This window comes from Miscanthus floridulus, chromosome 16 (genome assembly GCF_019320115.1).
Source record: "Miscanthus floridulus cultivar M001 chromosome 16, ASM1932011v1, whole genome shotgun sequence".
Classification (NCBI taxonomy): Eukaryota; Viridiplantae; Streptophyta; class Magnoliopsida; order Poales; family Poaceae; genus Miscanthus; species Miscanthus floridulus.
The window spans coordinates 110,810,185-110,815,080 of NC_089595.1; the positions used below are offsets into that span (position 1 = coordinate 110,810,185).

General features: G+C 42.3%; 1 pseudogene; it reads left to right on the forward strand.

Annotated features, from left to right (window-relative positions):
* The first annotated feature begins 584 nt into the window (after window positions 1–584).
* Window positions 585–3,774, forward strand: LOC136512097 (uncharacterized; annotated as a pseudogene).
* The last annotated feature ends 1,122 nt before the right edge of the window (window positions 3,775–4,896 follow it).

The window sequence follows — 4,896 nt, forward strand, 5'->3', positions numbered from 1 at the left end:
CCTCCCAACGTATAGGAAGCATCAGCACCCAAACATTAATGGCGAAATTGCCATTTTCGTCCCTAAACTATCGCCTGAGGCTCAATTTGGTCCCTGAAGTATCAAATTGTCCACTTTCGTCCTTCAACAATCGATTTCGGACTCAATCTCGTCCGTTCCCCTTGACAGCACGCCATGTGGCCAGCTAGACATGCGTAATGTCTGTCCTGCCCCTCGCTCACTTCTTTACCCGTTGGCCGGCTTACGGTGTTTCCCTCTTCCCTGTTTCCTCCCTCTCGTCCTCATCCTCTCTGTTCATCATGGTAGCTGCATAGGTAGGTTAGGGTTTTGGCTTGGGGCGGAGATCAGTGTGGGATGCCGGATTGTTCGAAGGGGTGGAGGCGCACCCCTTCTCCTGGTGGAGGCGCGCCCCTCGTCCTTGGGCAGACAGACCCCTGCTCATAGGCAACCACGACGCAGGAAGAGGAGTGGACGTGCTGCAAAGTTGAGATGAAGTGGCACTTCACTGGTTTTGCAATTGCGTTTGATTTCCTTGTAGAATGTTTAAATTTGACCATATAGTGGATCTATAGGGCTGCAAAACAATGTCTGAATTGGAGGTACTGGAAGTTCGATTTCATTTTAATGGGGAATTTGTTCTTGATGCGTCAAAGATGTTGTATTGCGATGGGGATTGTGGAGTGTCCCACATAGAGAAGGACAAGATATCTATCCCAGAACTTGAAGGCCACCTATTGGATCACACAACTTTTCCTAGATCTGTTAGGATGTTCTGGTTGCCATATGGTGCAGAATTGAACAGTGGAATGAGGTTACTTGTACATGACAAGTCATGTTTGGACATGATTAATGAGCTGGGAACTGCTAGAGCTGTAGATATATCATTGATTTGGATCATGTAGAACCTGTTGTTGAGGAACAAACTGTCCAAAATAGCTAGGGACAAATTTGTTCAGGGTGGTAACATGCTGTGTTTGGAAGGTCCAACCCATGGTCAGGATAGTCTGAATGAAGAAGAAGCAGAAGATTCAGAATCAGAGAGTGATGGCTGTGACGCTACACGTTTCACAAGTGATGAAGATGATGAAGTTAGGGAGATAAGAACCAAATACAAAGAGTTTATGTTAGAAGTAAAGAAGAGAGGAGATATTCCAATGGACAACCCAATTGAGGTTGATGGCATACAAGGTGGAGATATTCCATTAGACAGTAATAATCAGGTCTTAAAAGGTGGAGATGGTGTTGAATACTTTGATTCAGATGGTGATGCATCATATGATGAGGACAGTGATGGTGCCTTTACAAGAAGGAAGTGCAGGTTCCCAATATTTGACAGTTCTGCTGATACTCCACAGTTTGCATTTGACATGTGCTTTAGAGGAAAGGATCAATTGAAGGATGCTATAGAGAGGTATGCACTGAAGATGAAGATAAATATCAGATATGTGAAGAATGAGCAGAAAAGGATTAGGGCTGTTTGTAGGTGGAAAGGTTGTCCTTGGCTTCTATATGCTTCCCATAACTCAAGATCTGATTGGTTTTAGATTGTGACTTATAATCCCAACCATGCTTGTTGTCCTGAGCTTAAAAATAAAAGGTTATCTACAAGTAGGATATGTGAGAGGTATGAGAGTACTATCAAGGCTAATCCATCTTGGAAGGCTAGAGCAATGAAGGGGACAGTACAAGAGGACATAGGAGTGGATGTGTCAATCACAATGATTAAGAGAGCAAAGGCACGTGTAATGAAGAAAATAATGGATACTCAGAGTGGTGAGTACTCCAAGTTGTTTGACTATGCTCTGGAGTTGCAGCATAGTAATCCTAGAACTAGTGTGCATGTTGCCCTTGACCCAGAGGAAGAAGACCACGTGTTTCAGAGGTTTTACGTATGTTTTGATGCATGTAGAAGAGGATTCTTAGAAGGATGCAGGAGGATAATTGGGCTTGATGGTTGTTTCCTTAAGGGGCCATTGAAAGGTGAGTTGTTATCAGCTATTGGCAGGGATGCAAATAATCAGATTTACCCAATTGCATGGGCTGTCGTGGAATATGAGAATAATGACTCATGGAATTGGTTTCTTGGGCATCTTCAGAAAGACATCAACATACCTGTTGGAGCAGTAGGCTGGGTGTTTATAACAGACCAATAGAAGGTAAATTTCTGTCTATTTATGTCAATTTTATGCAGGGGCTGTTTTAATCATTAAAACAAAATGTTTAAATCATTTGTGTCCATTTTATGCAGGGGCTGCTAAGCATAGTATCTACATTGTTTCCATTTGCTGAGCATAGGATGTGTGCACGCCACATCTATGCCAACTGGAGAAAGAAACATAGGCTGCAAGAGTACCAAAAGAGGTTTTCGAAGATTGCAAAGGCACCTAATGAGCAGTTGTTTAAGCATTACAAGAGTAAGCTTGCTGCAAAAACTCCTCGGGGATGGCAGGATTTGGAGAAAACAAATCCTATTCATTGGTCTCGAGCTTGGTTCAGACTTGGATCCAATTGTGAATCAGTTGACAACAACATGAGTGAATCATTCAATAGTTGGATTATAGAATCAAGGTTCAAGCCTATTATTACTATGTTGGAGGACATTAGGATCCAGGTGACTAGAAGAATCCAAGAAAATAGGAGTAATAGTGAGAGGTGGACAATGGCAGTGTGTCCTAACATTATCAGGAAATTCAACAAGATTAGGCATAGGACACAGTTTTGTCATGTCTTGTGGAATGGTGATGCTGGATTTGAAGTGAGAGACAAAAAAAATAGGTTCACAGTAGACCTGAGAAGCAAGACATGCTCATGTAGGTACTGGCAAGTCTCTGGGATTCCATGCCAACATGCTTGTGCTGCCCTATTCAAAATGGCACAAGAGCCTAACAATTACATGAGTGCTTCTCACTTAAGACATACAAGAAGACATACCAACATGTACTGTAGCCAGTGGAACATGAGTCGGCTTGGCCTGTGTCTCCAAATCCCAAACCATTGCCTCCTAGAGTAAAAAAGATGCCAGGCCAACCAAAGAAAAATAGGAGAAAAGACCCTTCAGAGTCAGTGAAATCTAGAACCAATTTGTCAAAAGTTGGTACTAAAATTAGATGTCGTTGCTGTGGAATTTATGGTCACAACTCGAGGACATGCTCTGTGAAAATGGTGTTTACTGAATTTACTATTTTCCCTTGCTGCACTATATTCATTCCTTACTCATTTTACTAACTTTGTCCGTACTGTACAACAGCAAGAACAAGTAGGGTCATATAATCCTCCCGCCACCAATGCAAGTCACTCAAGCCCATTGCAAATTGAACCTGCACAGTCAAAGCAAACTAAAGGAAAATCCATAGCAGCATCATCAAGTAAGAGTAAGATGCCTGAGGGTTCATCATTTATACAGGTTAGTAATAATTCCGACATGTCCATGCTACAGCCTAAGTAAATTGTATATTTGCCTAAATTGGCTTTGCTGTTTATAGTCTGGCCATAAGAGAAGACTGATATCTTTTGGAGAGAGTGCTCAAGCATCTGCGAAGTCAAGTTCTCAAGCATCGGCGAAGGCATCTGTTGGAGGGAGTGCTTCTGTTGTCATTGAAACCAATGCTAGGACTGCTGGCTCATTTGCAAAGGCAACAATCAATGTAAAAGGTGGACGTGCCTCTGCAAAAATCCATTCGACTTCACTTGGCCGTGGATCAGCATCAGGCCAAAGCAGCTCGTCCCAGAAAAAAAACAACAGAGCTGATGAATTCAAAGAATAAGATGATGTAGCTTGCCAATGTAGTTTCAAAGCAGCAATGCTTTTGTATCACTTAGTCATAATGTCGTGAACACTTGCATTTGTTATGTCAAAACCATGAGCATGAGACATGTTAAATTTGTTTTTGCATTCATTTCTCATTGCCTCAAACAGTGGTTACACAATGAGCCATATGCCACAAGCAATTACAATGCTAAAACAAATTAAGATTACAATGCACTCTCGTTGTTCTCTAATAGTACATTTCAGTTCACGAATTTCTTGTTTCGCTCTCTGTCGATCAGCATACATATCATCCCATCGTCCAGCTGAATGTTCGTACAGCTCCGACATGCTGTGCCTTATGGAAACTAGGTCCTGAATCACCCTTTTTGCTCTACCTTCAAAGTGTTCATCAATCCAATACTTGAAATCACAAGGCTGCTCAACTTGTGAGCACGCCAGGAACCTTCTTCCTGTGTCTGGACAAAACCAACAACAACACAAAATTGGGGAGAATCCATGCCGGCATGTAAGCCCTGTCCTCACCAGCATCCCCTTTGAATGTTGTTCAAGCAGTGTTTCAAGCTACACCAAATCGACGATTTTTTATCAAAAATCAAATCAATCCCCGATTCAAATCAACCCTAGCCCAAACGCCAACAGCTCTGTACTCACCTCCACTGCGCGCGCAGCTCCATGAGCGCCAGAACTCGACGCTCCGGGATCTGGCGCTACTCCCCTTATTGGCGTCGACCTTCTCCCTCTCCCCTCCCTGGATCCATGCTCCATGGGGATACAGTGTAACACCCCGGTGTTACATTGTAATGTTTTGCTAAAACATCGCAGGAGCATCATGTATATGTGCATATGTGTGTAAATTGGAGTATAAATCAATATACGACATTTGAAACGTTTATCCGAAACGGGAAATAAATGTTAAGTTTCATGTCGCTTTATATTGTCTAGTATTCTAAACGAATTGTTATCAAATAAAAATGATGTAGAGTGTGTATGTGAACTTTATTAAAATTTGTAGTACGTACTCAGTAGGCGACAATGGAACAAGTAAGTCGGAATTGGAATTCGACGCGAAACCGTTCGAAGTTTAAGTCATTTCGCGTAAGTTATAAATGGGTCGACGAAGCCACTTT